The following is a 20,918-nucleotide window of genomic DNA, read 5'->3' as shown; positions in this document are numbered from 1 at the left end:
CATGGGGGTGAGTAATTAATGACTTAATTTTCATTTTTGGGTGAACTAACCCTTTAATGTCACATTTTAGTATCGGTACGGTATGCTTGGAACCTCAACAAAGGTGGTACTATTCAAAGCGAGCCAAAGCAAGCCGTACCGTACCATGCAGTGGAAAAGCGCCACAAGTGAGCTGTACTGAACCGAACTGAAAAAGTGCCTTAGTTGCCTAAATTATGACAAATTTTGATGTTAAAAAAAAAAAAAATCATACAAACATTATAAGTTCACCCCAGGAAACAATATAAAACAATAAAACAATGCGATTCATGTCCAAAATCTAGAAAACACCTTCTCAGCCAGTATCCAAATTCAGTATCCAAGGCACATCCAGATTCAAAGAATGCTAAATATTGTTTAACACGATGCCTTTATATGATCTAATTTTTAAGGTAAACAGGATATAGTATACCACAATCCTATGTCGATTCCTACCATTCAAAAGTTTGGGATTGGTTTTACAATTTTTAATGTTTCTGAAAGAAGAAGACGCATTAAAAACCTCACCAAGATTGCATTTTTTTTAAATCAAAAACACAGTTTAAAAAAGCATATTGTGATTACCATTTAAAATCAGATCTATTTAAATTTATTATAATAAAACAAAATATTTGAGTTAAGTTATTTTGCTTTCCCATTTATTGACTGACAGTTCTCCTGTCCCCATGTTGAGAGACATTTAGGAGTAAGTGCAGAAGCGTAGCATGTTAAGACTAAATGTTAGCATGCCTTTACTCATCTCATTTGCATATTTATAGATTCAGTATTCCTCAAAATGAAAAGAATGAAAGTGCAAATGCAGTGTATGCAAACTTGCAATAATTACAAGGTAAATAATACAAATATACCTGATGTATGTAATCTCACTTTATTAACTAATGTCTTTGCCGCTGACCTTCCATGATCCAATAAGCAAGTAAGAGTGCTGAACTTTCTTCTCTGGTCCAGAATGGCAGCACAGCTGAATGTTTTGTTTGAGTTGCGCCCTCTACTGTACAGGTGTGAAATTGCCTTTCCTTAAGCCCGAGGCTTATTCATTTAACTTTTGGTGTGAAAGGGGCATTTGCTAAAAAATAACTTGTGTTTTTTTGTTATTAAAAAACAAACAAACAAACAAGCAGTCCAGGTGAGAAAAAAGATATAATGCTTTGCTTACTTTGCATAAAAAGTATGCAAAATTAGTTACTTTTTTAGGGAGTAACACAACTTTTCCCAACACTGTCAGTTAGGAACTTTAGACAGAAGCATTTCTATTCCGAACCCCTGGTGTTCAGGCGTCCCATTTCAGAAGCCATAGCCTGTCAATGGCTCCTGTTTATATTAACATCCATCTCAGGTGATCCAAACACAAGCCGTCAGATGATGCAGATTGCATTTACACCTGCTATTAACAAGCAGACCACAGAAACAGATGCCTGAAGTGTTTGTTTACTGAATGAGCTTCCATCCGTTCAATAGGCAATTTCAGTGTCCTTAACTACTAAAGCAATTACAGAAGCAATGTATTGTGGTGGTTAATTATAAATGAATGAGAATCTACTGCAATTGAATGAATGAAAGCAAATCGTTACATAATTACAACTCTACAAACAACACATTCTTTTTTTTAGGAATGGGGGTCATGATAGTCCACAAAAAGTAATATATACGGCACACTAGAGTCAAATGGTAATTCATTATGTGTAGCTCTGCTTGGCTGTAAATAAGCCTGTATAATGAAACAGCTTTAAGGAGCTTCCGTCTGTTCGCCATTTGTTTGTTTTTCCTCTCCATTCTCCAATATCTGTTACTCCTTTTGTTTTGATTGGCTTGATTGATCATGCTCTGCTTTGAGGTCTATCTGCACACACACACACACACACACGGTCTTGTATGACAAGGACTGCAGGATCTCACAACAGCACAGAACACAAGGAAAAACAAAGTGGACTGACCTTTTCAAACAGTGGGGACCAAAAATGCTGCTGTCTAATATGTTTCTAATGTAGCCTAATTCAATTAATTTTGTTTCATTATTGTCAGAAAAGCAATTTGAGTGAAAAGTTGAGCTGAAAATGTTGTGTATATTTATATTTAATAGCTTCCTGCTTATTTCTGCACTGTAAAAAATATTGTTGATTTCACTTAAAAAATTAAGTAACCTGGTTGCCTTAAAAAATTCAGTTCATTAAAATGGAAAAATTGAGTTAATACAATGGAGATTGATTTAATCATCAGAAACTCAAAATATTATGTTATCTGAACCACATAAATTATTTAAGTTGATTTGACAAAATAAAAAAATGTCATGAACATATTTTTTTACAGTGTGGGTTTAAATGACACTTTGAATGCTAGACCTTTGGACTACACTGTATAGCTGCCTTCTTAAATAAAAGCAAACCAGAATAATACACTAGCATTAAAAACTTAAACTTTGTTTTGGCAGAAATTAATATTATAATATTTGAACAAGGATGCTACTTGAACGTAATAGGAAAGACATTTGCGATGTTAAAAAAAAAAAAAGATGTATAGTTCAAATAAATTATGTTCTTTTGAACTATTCATCAAAAGATTCCTGAAAAAAAAAAAAAACAATTTTTACAAAAATAAACAAAGGTTTTCAATATAGATTATAATAAATATTTCTTACGCACCAAATCCACATAAAAGATTGTTTTTTATTTTTCAAAAACATTGAAAAACCTTATTAAACCTTGCCAAAATTGTTGAACACGTTAGCTAAAAAAAATAATACCGATTATGAAACGTATGAACCTGTACACAAAGCTATAGAGAGCAGGGACATGTTGAGTCTGAAACCCTTATTCCACTCCCCATTGCTATGAGCTGCATGGCCAAAGCTTTGAGCATTGTGTTCAGAAGGCTCGGGTTGGAATTAAAAAAGGAAAATAAAAAGGGCTGACTCCTCAGTGGGATTTTAATTTGGCACATATTCCCCTAATCCATCCTCACTGTAGGCACATGCTGCCTGGACAATGGAGAGGCCACAGCTATAGGGCTAATTATGTGTTGTTAGATGGAGGCCTTGATATGAGCTCTGGCATGAAGTGTTTGATTTAATCAGCCTGAACAGGAAAGATATGCCAGACTAACGATTTAAAAAGAAGGATGGTTACATTCTTATGTTCCATGGGGAAGAGTTATTAAGTTTATAAAAAAAGCAGAAGTTCAAAACTAATACACTACAAAATATGACATATGGAAATGTTAAGGTGTGTGCAATAATAGCAAAAAGCATTATTACATTTTTGAGAAAAAAACAAATTTAAATGAAAATAAATGCGATGCACAACATTCTTATACAGGCATCATTATCAAAATTTGAAAATTATTTTAATAATAACAACATGTGAGGAACGTGTATAACCTTTCAATTGAGTAGAAATCTGAATTCACGAGTGGACTTTAAATCACAGCCTAATTGAACCTATCATATAAATCTAAGATATCCAAGAATAAAACGTTTCCCTCATGCAGCATGGGTACTTCATCAGATGTCAGGCACTGGGTGAGGGGCTCAATCACGTCCTTTCACTAGTCTGGACCTAATAAACAGCCATTTGGGAGTCATGGCATTTTACTGCTTTTAGATTTACCAGGCTACTGTGGACAGTATTTTGAAGACTTATCTATAGGTCTTTTCCTCCTCATTAAAGGGAAAGGAGAACCTGAACATCACTGTGTGCTGAATCACTCTCAGTGCCCTGCAGCTGACCATGATTTGGAAGTCTGGTTAAACAGAAAGACAATGGCAAAGCCACACCACCCAGCTACAGCATGCATGGGTCCAAAATAAAGAAAGATTAAAAGAGGTTAATTTGTATCGGTGTGGGTAAAAACATGTATAACTTTCTTATTGCTGGACCTTGAACCGTTTGGTTCCCACTGAAGTGCATTATATGGAGAAAATCCTGGAATGTTTTTATCAAAAACCTTAATTTCTTTTCGACTGAAGAAAGAAAGACATGGACATCTTGGATGACATGGGGGTGAGTAAATTATCAGCAAAAGTTTTTTTCAAAAGTGAAAGCTAGATTTTCTAGGTTATGTGGTTGTTTAGTGATTCTGACTGATGCAGACAAGCTCAGATCATTCCCCCAACAGCATGCCAGGGGCAACATTTCCTGACGCAAACACCTTCACATACCAACACCTTTCCCTTCTCTGGAAGCCTTTTGTATAACAATACATCCAAGTGAGTTCTAATGCAAACATAGGAGACACGCTTCTTTTTTTGTAATGGACCCCGGTGAAGAATCAAACATAAAAGGGCAGTTCTGCAGAAATGCAGTCATTTCCCTCACAATAGGATGTCATCAGCCTATCTTCCCTTTGAGAGGCTAATTCACATGCTGATCTGTGTTTGACGCCCAGAATCTCATAAGTGACTATTAATCAAAAAGCACTTCAGGGCTGTGATCCACTGTCTCAACTATCCACACTCCTGTGATAATTAAATTAGCACCAGCTATAGCATTTCCCTCACTCAACATCTTCAAAAATAGCATGCAGTTTTGCTAAGCAAACATCTGACATGTAAATTACAGCTCGCAGAGTGTAAAGCCAGTTAATGTGCTTTTGAGGAAAAGGGCTTTGAAGAGCTGGGAAACAAAATGCTCTTAATGCATTTAGCAATTTAACAGAGAAAAAAAATGGTTCACTTGTACATCGCTATGGTTAATAAAGTTCAAAAGTTTGTGGAAAATGTGTATAGAGTGAGCTATGACTCTCAAAGTAGTCATTTTATAGTAAATAAAACCTGTCATTGTATAGCAGAAGAATTAGCATTAGCATCTTTAGTGCAATGATAGGGTGATTGAGTGATGCTAACATTCAGACAGTCAAATATTGGTCCTATTTCAAGACTTCCTTCACACTCTAGAGAAAATTTCAGTCTAGACATATACCCCACAAACCTCCCCACCCAACACACATTCACAAAGTAAACCAGGACTGGGGCTAATGTTCTGGATTTTGATTAAAATAAGCCCCTGCTCTCTTGCCAGTTTACAGCTGAGGACCCGGTCTGGGTTTTATGAAGTGCAGGCTACTTCACTTCATTATGGTAACTGGGTTACATTAGTTGTGCACAGCTGTAGGAAGAGGAAAAGATCCATCTGTATGCCAGTTTCATTTTCTCTCTTCTCAGCCCCAGGCGAATACATAATCTCATCCGCTCACACACTCCACACGATCCTGTCTCCTCTTTCTTCACCTCATTCTCAACCCTAGATGAGTAAAATATAACACCCATATCTAGCATGAGACAGGAACACATAACAAATGCCAAGCCTGATTACATTTGATTAGATGTATGTTTCCTGTGAGGTAGATTAAAGGGTTAAATTGACAACATGGAGTACCTGCTTTCATTTAACCATTAACCTGCCCATGAAATACAAGTGTGTGACATTAACATGGACTACAACCAGGACTACAATAGAAAAAAGTTCATTCACAGAGTTCTACAGAAGGGACGTTCCTGTCTTGAAAGAACATAAATAGCTTTGGGAGAATGTTTGGTTTAGGAAGGCCATACACACCTCACGTGTCACCAACCCCCCCTCCTGTCCCACCTGCTGCAGTCTCAAATGGATGAAATTATATATTTATCATGGTACTGAATAATTATTACCATATTATCTATACACTTTCAAGGTATTTATAGAAGATAATACCATTTCCAAAAAAACAACAACATGGTAACGACACATTTGTTTGCAGAAACAAAAAAATGGTGGTTTCAATTCCAATTCAATTTCTCCACAGAGAACCATATTTTTTATCAAGAATATTTTGCAACAATACCGATATGTTACTATACACATGGGGTGTCCAAACCTGCTCCGATAGGGCCACTGTCCTGCAGAGTTAGCTCCAACTTCCCTCAACAAATGGCGTATGTATGACCGCCAATTCGTATTTCCATTTTTGGCGTGCTATCAACACACATAATCGCTTTTCAGCGCGTTTATGAACGCCGTTGACTTAACGTTACATTACTGTATGTATAAATATGTATATCTAAATATATGACCTACTCCAACCCCGTCCCTGGGGTTAATACCATTTATGAGTCTTCCCCTACCATCCTAGGAAAAAAATATCGCTCCCCAGATGTAGATCTAAATTTTGCTTAGTTTCGCTCTGACATTTAACAACGTAGACAAACACACATACATGCGGATAGCTCAAAATGCGTATAGATAACACGCCACTTGACTTGAAAGTGCCGTGTATGTTTACGCAAAAGTCATGATGTCATATTGCATGCCCGGATGTTTCTAGTATGCCTGGAAAGAGCTTGTTCCTGCAGGACAGTGGCTCAGCTCTACTGCTATAGACCATTTCAAAAGATGTAAACAACACTGGTCCAGAAGCACTTCCTGTTTCAGTTTTTTAACACTACATAAAAGCTGGGATAAAATACAACCAACAGAACATTTAAAACTTAATCAAAAAGTTAAACAAACATCTTTAAGATGTTTTCTTTACATGTGAAATAAAGAAAACAGTTAGAAACTGAAACAGGAAGTGCTTCTGGACCAGTGTTGTTTACATCTTGTGAAATGGTCTATAGAGTCTAGACTAATAAATAAAATACAAAAATATTACAACAAATAAAGAATAAGTTTAATACATAATCTTGTAATATTTATATAGATTAATCGTTTAATATTGAACCATTTTGTCCTATTATGCAATTCATAATTGGAGAATTACCTTACAAAATAACTGAAGCACAATATTTTACCTGGATCTTTTCCCATTTTTTTAAACCCTGTGAATGGGAAAAGAAATAATAAGCGGGTGGTAACATTTATATTTATGCGTTCAAACTAACCGGTTTTGATAAACATTTGCACCTGTTTTGATCAAGATAATAGTCAAAATGATTAGGTCACTTTATTTATGTTAGTTTCCCCGATCTTATCAAACAATTAAATCATTTTACATGAACACGGGCATAAACTACAGAGAAAATGTCATTTGAATGGCTGCAACTCATCAATTAAAAACTTGAGTAAAGTAGTGGTCCCGGGTAGACTTCAGACAGAGTGTATTTGTTCAAATTTGATGCTTCTTGGTGTTGTATGTCTTGCCTGTAACTTTGCTCTGCTAAACCGCAACTGATCTTAGCCTAATAAGCTCACCTTTGACCCCATCACACATGCCCGTCTGAGCACAAAGTGGCCTTTACCCTTGACCGAACCTGTGCCTAAGAACTACTGACTTCTACATGCATACGGACATACTCATAATCACTCTCATTATTGAAGCTAATGTGCAATACTTGATACCAAAACAATGTGGCTAATAAGTTACATTCAAGCCACAAGGGCGGTTTAAAAAACATGTTTCCCTAAACACTCACCATCTGCCATTAGTCAGCCAAACAGATAGTCCTACCCCAAACTCACACCTTTGGTTAATGTACAGCTGGGGTGGTCAGGCTGCTCAAACACACAAAGCAATGTTTTAAATTGCACAACAGAGCCACAGCAATTATAGTATTTCTCAGGAAAAATCAACCTGTAAATGGCTTACTTTTTAGTTGACTCATGGGAAAGGATGGAGTATTTAGACATCAATAAAATTAAACACATCACCTTTAATACAAATTTTTTAGTACTAACCTCTATTCCGTATTAACAGTGGTCCTTTTAAAATCTAAACAATGAACAGTGACAGGAAAGCTGTTAGTTTCCTCTCACTAATGACTCATACCCAAGCCAACATAATCACACACAGATCATTTCAAATGGTTAACTTTTTACATTACACATGAAGGGAAATATTTGACAGTCTAAAAAGTTCAACATTTCTAAATATTTTATGTATAAAATCAACAACTACAGGTCAGTATTTATATATTGTACCATTGCTTCTTCGATGAATAGAATGTTCAAAAGAATCACATTTATTTTAAAGCCATTGTTACAATTAAAGGAGTTCACTTTTAAAAACGTTTGCTGATAATTTACTCACCCCCATGTCATCCAAGATGTCCATGTCATTCTTTCTTCAGTCAAAAAGAAATTAAGATTTTTGATTAAAACATTCCAGGATTTTTCTCCATATAATGGACTTCAATGGGAAACAAAGGATTCAATGTCCACAAGACAGTTTCAGTGCAAACTGTTAAAATGGCTTTAAACGATTCCAGACGATGAATAAGGGTCTTATCAAGCGAAACGATCGCTCATTTAAAAAAAAAAACAAAGCTTAAGTTTTTCAAAGCTCAAATTGTCGCCTTGCTCTGTTCTGTGATGCGCGTTCGTTCATGACTCTCCTGTTTGAACTCGTTTATCAAAATGAACTAATCTTTTTATCGTGCTATTTGGTTCATTCAACGAACAAAATGAACAAGTTGACTCGGGAAAAGATTCGTTCATTTTGATGAACGAGTTCGAATAGGAGAGTCTAGAAACGGCCATCACACCCTAACCCTAACCCTAACCGAGCAAGGCGACCATTTGAGCTTATAAAATTTCACTTTTTTTTTTTTTTTAAATGAGCAATCGTTTCGCTTGATAAGACCCTTATTCATCATCTGGATCGTCAGCCCTTTGAACAGTTTGTAGTTTGCACTGAAACTGTCTTTTGGACATTGAACCATTTGGTTCCCATTGAAGTCCATTATATGGAGAAAAATCCTGGAATGTTTTCATCAAAAACCTTAATTTCTTTTCGACTGAAGAAAGAATGACATGGATATCTTGGATGACATGGGGGTGAGTAAATTGTCAGCAAAAGTGTTTTTTTTAAATTGAACTACTCCTTTAAATGTCTTTACTGTCACTTTTTGATTAATAAAAATATAAAATTGTTTAAGTAATAAGTAAAAATCTTACAGACCCCAAAATCTTTACCAGTAGGCCTATTTGTATCTAATGTGTTTTTTAGATAAATGCAACTTGGTTTAATATTTGCTTCATAACAAAGAAAGCAATTAAAAAAAATTCATCCATTTTTAAACGTGACAAAAGCGAATGCAGTCTAAATTAAACAGCACTAAGGACCTGGCGTCATTTTCTTTAATCTCCATTTCCTTGAGTCCAGCCACCAAGTGGATGTGCACACTGCAGAGAGAGTGTTTGGTTTGTCGTGATGTCATGGTTGTCATGGAAGGAGCTCTCTCTTTTCTCTTTCTCATATTACAACACAAACCTCTCTGTGGGAAAGTGAGAACCGTTTTCTCAAGAACTGGGCTGTCTGTACAATGGCCAAAGTAGAGCTGTTTCTGCCTTTTGAGTGCGGCCAAAACCTAGCCACTTTCTGTTCAGTTGGGACACACCGCCCCACTGGAAACTTCAATTTTCCCAAACATGCCACCCGTTAGATGGACCAACAAACAATACTCACCGACTGCAACACATGTAGAGATCACCTTTAACCTAAAAACAGCACTGACTAACCACTTAATAACAATGCATTTTAAAACAGCCATGAGCGATAAAACAGGCTTTCTGCTGTTTCCAGATGCGGTGCTGTTTTGTCTGCCGAGCGCATTAATCACAGTGCGGACTGAGTGATGGCACTTGGCTGTAGCTCTGTGCAATGTTTGGCTGCTGTAAGGAGCAGGGATGAAAGGCCTCTCTGTATTTAGATTCGGGAGGCTGCTGGGAGCTTGCCAAGCTGCGATCGGCTCATGTTCTGTAACGAACAAAAGCTCAGTGCTGCCTTTATGGCTCTAAACAAAAACACAGGTCTCTGAGAAAAGCAACTATTCAGGATGCGTGGTTTGAAGTGCTGGTGTACCAAACCCTGGACATGACTACAGGACTCAGAGTTTTGAAAACCTGAGGATCAGTCGAGATGGTTTATGTACAAACGTGCCATACGAGCTTTTAAAAACAAGCTTTGACTGGGTTTTAGTAAGATATGTGGCTGTGTGTGAACACTACTGCACTGTTGGTATTCCTCGCTGGCAAAGACAGCACCAGAGGGCTGTTTTTAATCAATCTCTCATCCCATCGCTGAAAATAGGTTGAATATTGAGGTTTGTAAATCTGTCTTGACGGCACTGTATACACTATGTGTCCAAGTTGGGATTCTGCACATTCATAACTATCACTGCAAGATAGAAAACAGGACTGCGCTCTGGATGAATGACTTTCATTAAAATATTTCACCGATGACTGAATGTTCCCAGCTTGAGGGTAATTTTTTCCCCACAGAATGAAGAAAAGGTTGGGGTATTTTCACCAAGTTTCCTTTTACTGGTGTAAATTAAAAGTTCTGTATTAGCATGTCAAGTGTAATGGATTGTAAATACCAAAAAAAAAAAAAAAAAAAAAAACGATTCCTAAATTTTGATACGGAACGATTCCTACGCCGTTGGTAAGTGGTTTGTATCTTAATACTATGCAGTTGTTAACCTGTTCTCAATGTTTTTTTTAGCAAGATACGCATTCTCAGGGGACATAGTGAACTGCAGCCAGCAACTTAACTCTCATTGCACGCACTCATGCACACGTAAGGTAAAAGAGACCGAATTTGAATGTTCAAGGTCCCGATATACTCACGGCAAAATTATTTTTTGTTTTCGTCTTAGAAGGAAAAAAAAATTCGAAATACCTTTGCAGCGATATAGTTTTAACTATCCACAAGGCTGAGAGCGATATTTAGATGAATATGTAAAAATGTGCTGTGTGCTTTCCTCTAATAATAAAATAAACACAATAAAAATGACGGTGTTGAGAAAGCATCTGATCATAGCGATGTGGTTTATGTTTGCACAAGCTCTGCAATTCACCTAGCCTGGATGCCAGCCCGAACATTTTTTGGTCGGGAAGTTCGGTCTGGACTCGATCCATTGAGGAGTAATTATGATCAATCCAGAAATAGTTGGGCCATCTTCTCAGGTCTTGTTTTTTAAATTTCGTTACAGGCCGTTCACACATTGGCGATAAAAAAGTGATTAATGCAAGCAGTGCGGAGCCGAGAGCCGTGGGAACAGAGTAGGCCGCACGGAATGGGGATGTCCAAAGCTAGACAAGCTGTCGTCGTCCACCAGGCAGCGAAGGAATCAGAGGGACATCCACCGAGGGGTAGTGCCAACGCCAGGCATCACGGAGGAGTTCCCCCAGCTGGTGGAGGACCGATTAGCAGTGCATTTTAGGAGCTGTCGACAGTGCAAAACAAGAGAGGACCAGGCCTGGACTTTATGTTGGGTTTTATTATGTTTATGTTTTAATATGTTTATATTACACCGTTTTTCATGTTTAATACTACTGTAAGATGCTTGCTTTAAAGGAAACTATTGTATAAAGTGGTATATTAATAAATGTGATGTGACTTGACTGGAGTGTTGAATTGCAGAGCTCACGTAATCCATGTCGCTATGATCAGATGCTTTCTTAAAGGGACACTTCACCCATTTGCATATTTCTAAATGGTCATGGTTTATTCCCTTATTTTCCCCTGAGATGTGAGAAATAAGGATTTAAGTGTTTTACTTCCTGCTTATTATGACGTAAAAAGTGCTCTCGCTGTAAACTACGAACACATATAGAGTCCGTCTACTCCAGAGAATTTCAACAATGGCAATTTCTCTTGAACGAAATCTCTGAATCAGACAAGCACACGTTTGTGTTGTGATGTGAACCATCCTAGTTTCATCTGACTGAACATCCAGGTATCATGCAGTAATTCACCATGTAGAAATAGATACAAACGAGGAGTAATTCACTAATGACTTTGCCAATGTAACGGACATTTAAACATTTTAATAGTAAAATGAACAAATACAAAACGAAAGTATAAGCCAGCAGCCCCTCATTGACGACTGCTGTAACGTTACTCATAACAGAAACAAAACAACATAAAATCAGGCCTGTTTCTCTCTCGATTTGCTGTCGTCGCTCCTCATTTTATGCTTTCGCTCCTCTGTGAGAGATGCGAGACCGGCGCGCGCCTCACAGTGTCTTTCATTATCACTCACGCCACCGCCCTCGCGCCATCCTCTTACGTCCCTCGCCCTCGATCGTCCTGCTCGCTGGATTAGTGGGTGTGGCTTGCGGTGTTGTGCAATGTGGTGCATTGTGGGAGTTGTTGTTTTACATACAAACGCGCCCATCGGTTATTTTCTGTCTTTTCTCGGTCAAGAGGGCACCAAATTCACAAAATCCTTTACATTTCGACTACAAATATGATCCACTTTCAATAAAGATTAATGTAGAAATGGGTGAAATGCACCTTTAACTGTTATGTAAACATTTACATATTCAAATGCTGCTCCCAGAAAGTGAACACGTTCTTACTCCCAGCTCGCAAAGAGAAAGAGAAAGAGAGAGGGAGAGAGAGAGAGAGAGAGAGAGAGAGAGAGAGAGAGAGAGAGAGAGAGAGAGAGAGAGAGAGAGATGGACAGAGATTTCTTCACAATGACCATAGTTATTTACAATTTCTTTGTTCTCTGCCTGGTTGACCACACTGAAGCAATTAAACAACAGGGAAGTCTGCATATCAACTCAGTTATATAACTTTGCAACATAAAACCCCGGACAGCTCTGCATGACATTCAATACTTGGGATGACGCATAAAAGAGCACATTTTTTCCTCCCTGACTCAGTAATGGCCAACAGGGAAGCGACTGCTCCTCAGCTGGGGCTTTTGCTGAAACAGACTAAACAATCTGACTGAATGTCAACAACAATCAGAGCAGAGTACGAAGGCCTAAACACACATGCACAGACACACACCTACAGTGCTAGAGACATTTAGTCCTCTTAATGTAGCTGGTTAGATCAGCAGGGGAATAAACCTGAAAATGCTTTAGTTGAAGGGCCTGTGTTAGACAGTCCAATTATGGCTTGTTTGTCAAATCAGTTGACAAATTGCTAATTGCCATCAGTTTTTTTAAAATTATTTTTTATATTTTATTTATTTTTATTATTAGTTCTGTATGCTTGTTATTTGCACAACATCAATATTGCCTAGAAACATAGTTGTGACACCAACCTTTTCACTTTAACTATTGTGGTTTCTTTGTAGGTTTAGAAAAACTTTATTTTTTAAATAAATAAATTGATATTTTCCCCCCTTTCGTTTTACCAAATTCTTCTTTAAATAACAGAATTCAAAAAAAGATTAAAAAAAATACTGAGCAAGGATGGATTCAGTTGGTTAAAAGTGACAGTAAAGACAATGATAGGGTTAAAAAAGATTTATATTTCGAATAAATGCTGTTCTTTTAAAATTTCTATTCATCAACGAATCTATAAAAAAATTTATCATGGTTTCCCCAAAAATATTAAACAGCTTTGCCATCAGGAATAAATTGCATTTTAATATATTAAAATACAAATTAGTTCGTTTAAATTGTAATAATATTATTTATTTATCAAATAAAAACAGCCTTGGTGAGGATAAGAGACTTAAGAGACTTCTTCCATAAACATTTTAAAGACTTAAAGACCCCAAACTTGAGTGGTAGTGTATGTTTTCTACACTTTCTCGGTCATATGTAAAATTTACCCAGATTATAAAATTCCATTCACAACAATGCATCCACAAGAATGAATACTAATTGGCATAAATGCTCACACAGCTCTGTATAATTTAATCTGAAAATGATCACCCACTGATCACATGCTTCCCCCATGAGAGATAATAATCACTAGGTCTAATGGCTCTCAAACTTTCCTGCATTCCAACCTCTAAACAACAATATATTCTCTACCCCATTCTGTGGAGCTTCAAGTGGATATTCAAACAACACATGCATTTTTGTAAAATATAGCGTGAGTAACATAATTATCTTCATAATAGGCAGCAATGAACAACACCGGAGCGTGCAATAACCCCAAAGCAACAATCCTGCGAGGTTAAACAAAAGAACCTTTTGTCCATTTCAAAAGAGTCTGCGATCGAGCGTGCCATCAGAGCCTAACAGCAAACCCGCTGTTACTGCGCCACGCTTTCGATTTCAATGACAGCATAACAATATTTACATGGGGGATCTGCATACACACCACGCATGACAATGACTTCACTGTGGAGAAGCACAAATGAATGGATGCGAGTGTCAGGGAACTTACCCAAGTGCCAGTGGCTGCAGCATATAATCAGAGTCAGGCTGTTCACAGACACCGCTCCAGCGACACACATACACACACACACACACACACTGACACATACACTCAAACAACCTGCCTGACGACAGGTAGTGGGGGACATGCAGTGAAAAAGCAGGACTTTCCCATTTATTAGTTCAATCGCTTGTCTTTCACTCTCTTCTTTTTGACTCACACATCACACGTGGTGTCGAGAAGCAGTCCACATGAACGTGGGTCACGTGACAAACCTAGATCCCCCGGGCTAGGAGTAGCCCAGACCCGTTGGAGTAGCCTACCTAGGGGAATATTGGGAGACAGTGAGATGGAGAGGAATGATAGGGGAACACCAGGGGGCACCATCTTCTGGTTCCTTTTTGATTCCCTCAGCCTCTCTGTGCAGGTGGCATCACGCATGCAGATCAAAATGAAAAAGGGCGAATGAAAGGAGCTGCGACAGAGAAAGAGCCCTGGCGTGAGAGTGAGAACACTGCAGAAATGCCTGAGTTTCAATGAATATTTATCAGCTAACCCCCGCCCATCCCCCCATGATCCCCTTTTTGGAGCAGAGCCTAATTCATTTGAATGCTTGCCTTTGTTAACAGCTAAATCAGCAGGGCCGTTTGCCACTCCTGAGCTGCAACGCGCACTCTACATTGCGGCACACATGCAATGGATACCTTGCAAGCAGACAAACTTGTCCCTGTTCTAACCAGCTCTGCTTCAGGGTGAGCGGCTGATATAGCCACCATTGTGTAAATGCACACACACTTTTCCACACTGTCATGCACCCAGACAACAGTTCTGACAGTCTGCTCTTCCTCAACACTCTCCATACCCCAGTCTGGTGCACCTAAACACAATCTGCTCTGCTGGACAACAGCTGATGATCTGATGGGCATTTATCTGCATAAGTCTTCATGAGACGGGCCTGGGATCGAAACTGAACACCCATAAGAGTAACATTTCACTGTAATCTAAATGATTGCAGTCTATCCAAAGTGACCTTCTCTACGATCTCAAGTCACGGTGGCATAATCTTTCAACGACCAATATGTGTATATTATAATATAAAATTATAAATAAAAGAAAATAATAATAATTCAATTAATAAATTAATATATTATAATTTAATATATTAAATTACATTATATATACTGTATATATACACACACACACACACATATATATATATATATATATATATATATTAAATTAATAAATTAATTAGTTATTAAATTAATAAGGAAAAATAATGTTATATTATATATTATATTATACTGTAAATTATAACAAATAAAACATTTAAAAATATTTTATTATTTGTTAAGAATTTTTTTTAAATTTTCATTTACATTCTCAAATTGTTTTTCATTATTGGAATAATTCAATTAAATTAGAACCTAAATTAAAGGTTCGAAAAAATTTATTATTTAGCAATGATTAAAAATGATCAAAAGTGACAGTAAAGATATTTATAATGATGCAAAAGATTTGTATTAAAAGAAATGTTGTTCTGATCTTCATTGTTCTGATATTCATCAAAGAATCATGGGGGATAAATGATCACAGTTACGTTGTCTGTTGATATATATCGAAATCGTCTTCCATTGTGATTTCTTGTATCTAAATATGTTTAGATCTTCACAGTGAAAGGTAACGCTTCCGAAATTTCTGTGTAAACAATGAGTGATGTACACGCGCGAGAGATCACTTTCAGTGCTTGCGCAGACCAAAACATCCACGCCCTCAGATCACTTGGATGTAGCTGTGGTTACAAGAGGTAAAAATGATATAAATACTGTTGGTTTTCTCACACAAACCGCTCGTTTCGTGTCTTAGGCCATTAATGTGTACTTACATTTATGAGTCATTAAATCAAGTTTAATTTGGACTTCTACCTTCATTATATGACTGACAGATAAGTACAGTTTGACCTAAAAATTTCAAAATTGAAAATACTGTGGAAACAAAGACACCTACATCTCGGAAACCCTTGAGGTAAGCTAAAACATACCAAAAATTCATTTCAAAATGAACTCTTTCAAAAACATTAAACTATCTTACTGACCCCAAACTTTTGAAAGGTAGTGTACAATTTCAATAATATATCAACATCTAAACAACATACAATTTTACTATATATTTATTTAATTTAAATGTATCTTTTGCATTTGAAGTGAAATATAATGTGAACATATTCTTGACAGGTTTTGTTAGATCATCTAAAGGAAGCCTGGCCCTTTATTGGCAGTGCCCATCCCTGTTTGGCTTGAATAAACTAAACTAGTGGAACACTAGCTTGCACAAACCTCTCAACATCCGAACCAGCTATGAAACCAACCAGACACACACACACACACAGACACACTCACAGTGAGGCAGACAACGTCTCTTTCCTTCACAAAGCTCATTGAAATTCTGTGCACAGCTCTGGTCAAGGGCGGGCCAGGCAGCAGTGGTGGCATACAAGCATACAGGAGATGCAATCAGCACCTCTCGCCACTGCAGCCACAAAAACAGCTCCAATAATACCAGAGCAACCGCTTTGTGGCCTGCATGAACCTGTGCACAGAAGACAATACTGCCACCCAGCACTGATTTAGTGCCACATCGCCAGCCAAAGCAATCACCCAACTTTTATGTTATTCTGTATAGTAAACCGAGTAAAGCAGATCAAATTTCGTTTTGTGAGAAATGGTTCAAGAATCTTTATGATGCACCCTTCAAACTCTGAAACAGCATCACTCACTACATTCGCCACACTGGTACAATTGGTACATAATGGATAGTTTACACACAAAATAAATGTAATTCTGTTATGGGGATTTTAAATGTTTTTTTTTTTTGTTTGTTTCAAATATATCCCTCAAAATTAGTAATGTTAATTTTTTACATAATGCATCAATTTGGTGTATATCTTTCTTCGACTGCATCACTGCAACAATACATTTAAGGATCTCCGTTGCCAAATATTGTTTAATTTATTTCCATTCATAACATGTCCCAAGTAAATTTTCTTGTTCTGTTGAGTAACAATTAGCTATTAGCCCTGAAACTATCGGTTGTTGGATTCGGGGGACAAAATATCAATTTTTAAATGAATCCCATGCAAGTTTCTTACTGTTAGATTCAAAACGTGATAAAGATAAAGAGTTGCTGTCAGTATGTGGAAGCCTTTAAGAGTCTGACGGGGCAAGCATATGGAGGCTACCAGACTCTGGCACTGAATCTGTGTGACTGTGCCAGGTGAGTGGAGAGCCCTTCAGAGATCTACTGCTAGACCAGACACACTCATTAAAGAAGCTGCTGGATATGAGTCACCAGCCCTTCTGAACCTCCTTGTTTACCAGAGGATGTTCTGGCGGTGCACGAAACATCTCGACTTTGGCCTTTATAGCAGCGCTGAACATGGAAATGGAGGGAACGAATCAATTTCACAGGAAGCAATGTGAAAGAAACAACACCTCCCCACAAGAAGCACCTCAAAGCATTCAATCTTCAAAGACGAGGTTGTCTTGAAAATACATGCAAAAACACCTATTAACAAGAGATTTCCTGACAAGAGCATGAAGGAAAACAGAAAACATCCACCTTAAAGCTGCAGTAGGTAACATTTGAGAAAACGTTAATTTAGCTTGAAAATTTGCACAAGCACAACTTACAGGTCCCACCCCCTTGCTCTCTGCTGCTCCACAGCCCTCCCTCCACAGCTCCTCCCCCGCAGCGACAACAATGACGGCGGATAACCAGTTACGGTACATTCACTAGTAGGGACAAAACATCAACATGCTTTACATTGACTAAGGCCTGCCCATACTTTGACTACAAACTTGGTCCTCAAATAATTACGTATTTTGCAATACATGTAATGTAACTGTAATGTAATGTAACGTTGGGCCCTTTCTATAAGTTATAAATATGTAGTTATAAATAGCACTTTTAGGCCCAGAACTAAATTATGGAATAATTGTTAAAATAATGCCTAAAATAAAATAGGCATATTTGTGGAAAAAATATCTAATATTTGAGTTACATAAAAGCTTTTGATTTGTTTTCTTCCTAATTGTCCTTGAAATGGTGGCTTTTTCGCTTGTTTATTGTCATTATTTGATTTATGAGCAGTGGCACTCGAGAAATTGGCAGTTTAGGTTGTTTCTCCGCCATTAGCACAGTTGCGACACAACGCCAATTTTGAGTTTGGTTTGAATGACAGAGCGCTGTGCAAGAGAGGGGTGTGATCAGCACGTACTCAACTGTGATTGACACTGCTAAGACATTCCACCTGGCTCTGATTGGTTGTTTCCGACCGGGAGCACAGTTGTATTTCTGCAAATGGCAATTTTCAGATTTTTTCACAAATTATCTGTCTCATAGTCTACTGTCAGGACATAATGACAGTTCTAACAAATATGTAAAAAAATATTTGGTTACAAAAGTTACCTACTGTAGCTTTAAGAAATATCGCACGTTCACCAATCACTGAAGACCAGACACAGCAATTAAGTGTCACCATTAGCTTAAACAAAACAGATCTGCATATGCTTCATTTGAATGATGTAGACTTGGCATGGATCCTGGACACAGTACCAAACTCAAAAAGACTCAAAAGAGGGACTCAAAATATATTTAACAAATAAATGTTAAAAAAGTATTTTTGGAAGTCACTGTAACAAACCGTCAGAAATAAAGTCACATTTTTGTGACAATCACAGAATCATTTATTCCTGTGGCTGCATGTACCAGGGCAGTGAACCTCACAAAAATGGAATATGCAACTATGTCACAACATACGGCCAAATCCTGGACAACGTTCAAGAACAAACAGAAACACGTCAACTGCACCATTTGGAAAACGGGCAAAGTTGCTACGATTGTAAGTAAAAAGAGTTACAGGCCCATATCTATAGCCTTCGTTTCCTCTGAATGTGTATTTATGTGTGAATGGAGGATTTGCCCTTACCTGGCACACAGCAGAAAGGATTCCCAGAGTGCAGTGTATGGCAGCAGGTTTTAGCAGATTATAGCACACTCAGCACACTGAAAGCAGTGCCAGACGTGGCGGCAGGGGGAGACTGGTGGAAACTAGAAGCAACAACACAAGGGGGCAAACACTCTCGTGAGGACACACACACAGGACATATATGCTGGTGCTAACCCACAACACTGTGCCAGCTCACCAAGGGAATGCTCTTTTTTCAGCTCAATACCAACTGATGCATTTTTGTTATCATGTTTACTTTGTATCATCTAATAATATAAATGGGTCAATGACATGACATGCATATTTTTGTGTGTAAAATCATTTTGATAAATTCATGATATATCACTTTATTCTACAAAACATATTTAGTTTGAATTCATTTTTGGTACATTTAAATAATACATAGTATAACCCCCCCAAATGTCAGGTGGTGCATCTGTCCGAACAAATGAATCAACTATTAATAATAATATATTTTCATTAAATATCATGGCATCGTTTTAGATTTTAAACCTCTCATATGAACGCATTTTATAAATATAGTTTTAAACGGATAGTTCACTTTGAATTTTTTTTTTATATGTTTTAACTTACCTCAAGAGCATCCAAGATGGAGGTGTCTTTGTTTCCACAGTATTTTCAATTTTGATATTTTTTAGGTCAAACCGTTCTTGTTTATCAGTCATATAATGGAAGTCTATGGAGCCCACCTCAAAGAGCATGCACAGAGAAGTCCAAATTAAACAAGTACACATTGATGGCCTAAGACACGGAACGAGTGGTTATAGAACAGTATTTATATCTTCCTTGCAAAATTGAAAATACTGTGGAAACAGAAGACACACATCTTGGATGCCCTTAAGCTAAGCTAAAGCATACTACCCCTGAACTATCCCTTTAAAGCTGTTGAGATCATTGGACAAACACACACACACACAAACATCTGTTTGGTTGTTCCACCTGACATAAAAACAGTCAAAAATGAATTTTAATACTTTGAAATGTTATTTAACAACTGAAACTTGTAACAACGGAACACACTGTTCATGACTCAAAAATATGCATTACATCAGTTTGACCCAAATACATGAGGCTGAATTTTCTTATGTGCATTGACATGGAATCCATACAAGACACTTTAGTTGTTGCATGTTGAAGTTCTTAAAGAATAACATTTTCACCTTCAACTACGAGAGACCCGAAAAGAGAGCATCAAGGAAGAATTAATAATACAAAAATAATATAAGTCAATAATGCCCATATGACTGCTGGCTTGTTTGTTGTCAACATGTGAAGCACCATCTTTGTTTCTGAAATGTGGCTTACAATAAAGCAAAGGCCTTTCCCCTTTATATTTGCCTTCTGCTGAGAGCAATGTGACTAAAAAGTAGCATTTTGGGATGAGACTTTTAACAAACCTTAAATACTTGACTCGCTCTGAACTTTCCACACACGAAGATGCTTCAAATGTGCCTTCATGTTACTAACTGGAATGCTGCACCTTTTTTCCGGGGCTGAATAACCTTGGGCGCCCTCTTGTGTTGAAAACAAACAAAATATAAGGCGATCTGTTTCATTCCAATGTTTTTTTCGTAGGCTAATCTAGCATTGAAATTAAGTCTAGATGGAAAAGCTTTACAGGACAAACAATATACAATGAGTCAATTTAACAGTAGCCAATTCAGGTAGTTCTAGCCTAGCCTAACACGGAAATATAAGCCTATCACTGAAATATAATATGTAATTAAATGTAAAATTAAACACTGCATAGTCTTCACTGAATTAATAAGCCTATAATTCATTCTTTATTTAAGATATTATTTATGCAGTG

General features: G+C 37.3%; 1 long non-coding RNA gene across 1 annotated transcript; it reads right to left on the bottom strand.

Annotated features, from left to right (window-relative positions):
* Nucleotides 1-1,256: 1,256 nt before the first annotated feature.
* LOC120490090 (uncharacterized) lies at nt 1,257-20,626 on the bottom strand. Its single transcript, XR_016155136.1, has 3 exons — nt 20,506-20,626; nt 19,067-19,188; nt 1,257-1,879 (listed from the first exon to the last, which is right to left on the bottom strand). It is a non-coding gene; the product is annotated as an uncharacterized LOC120490090 (long non-coding RNA).
* Between the last annotated feature and the right edge of the window lie 292 nt (nt 20,627-20,918).

The sequence above is a fragment of the Pimephales promelas genome, chromosome 3, assembly GCF_988280905.1.
Source record: "Pimephales promelas chromosome 3, fPimPro1.hap1.1, whole genome shotgun sequence".
Classification (NCBI taxonomy): Eukaryota; Metazoa; Chordata; class Actinopteri; order Cypriniformes; family Leuciscidae; genus Pimephales; species Pimephales promelas.
The sequence above is the reverse complement of the archived record's forward strand: the minus strand, read 5'-3'. Positions and strand labels throughout refer to the sequence as shown.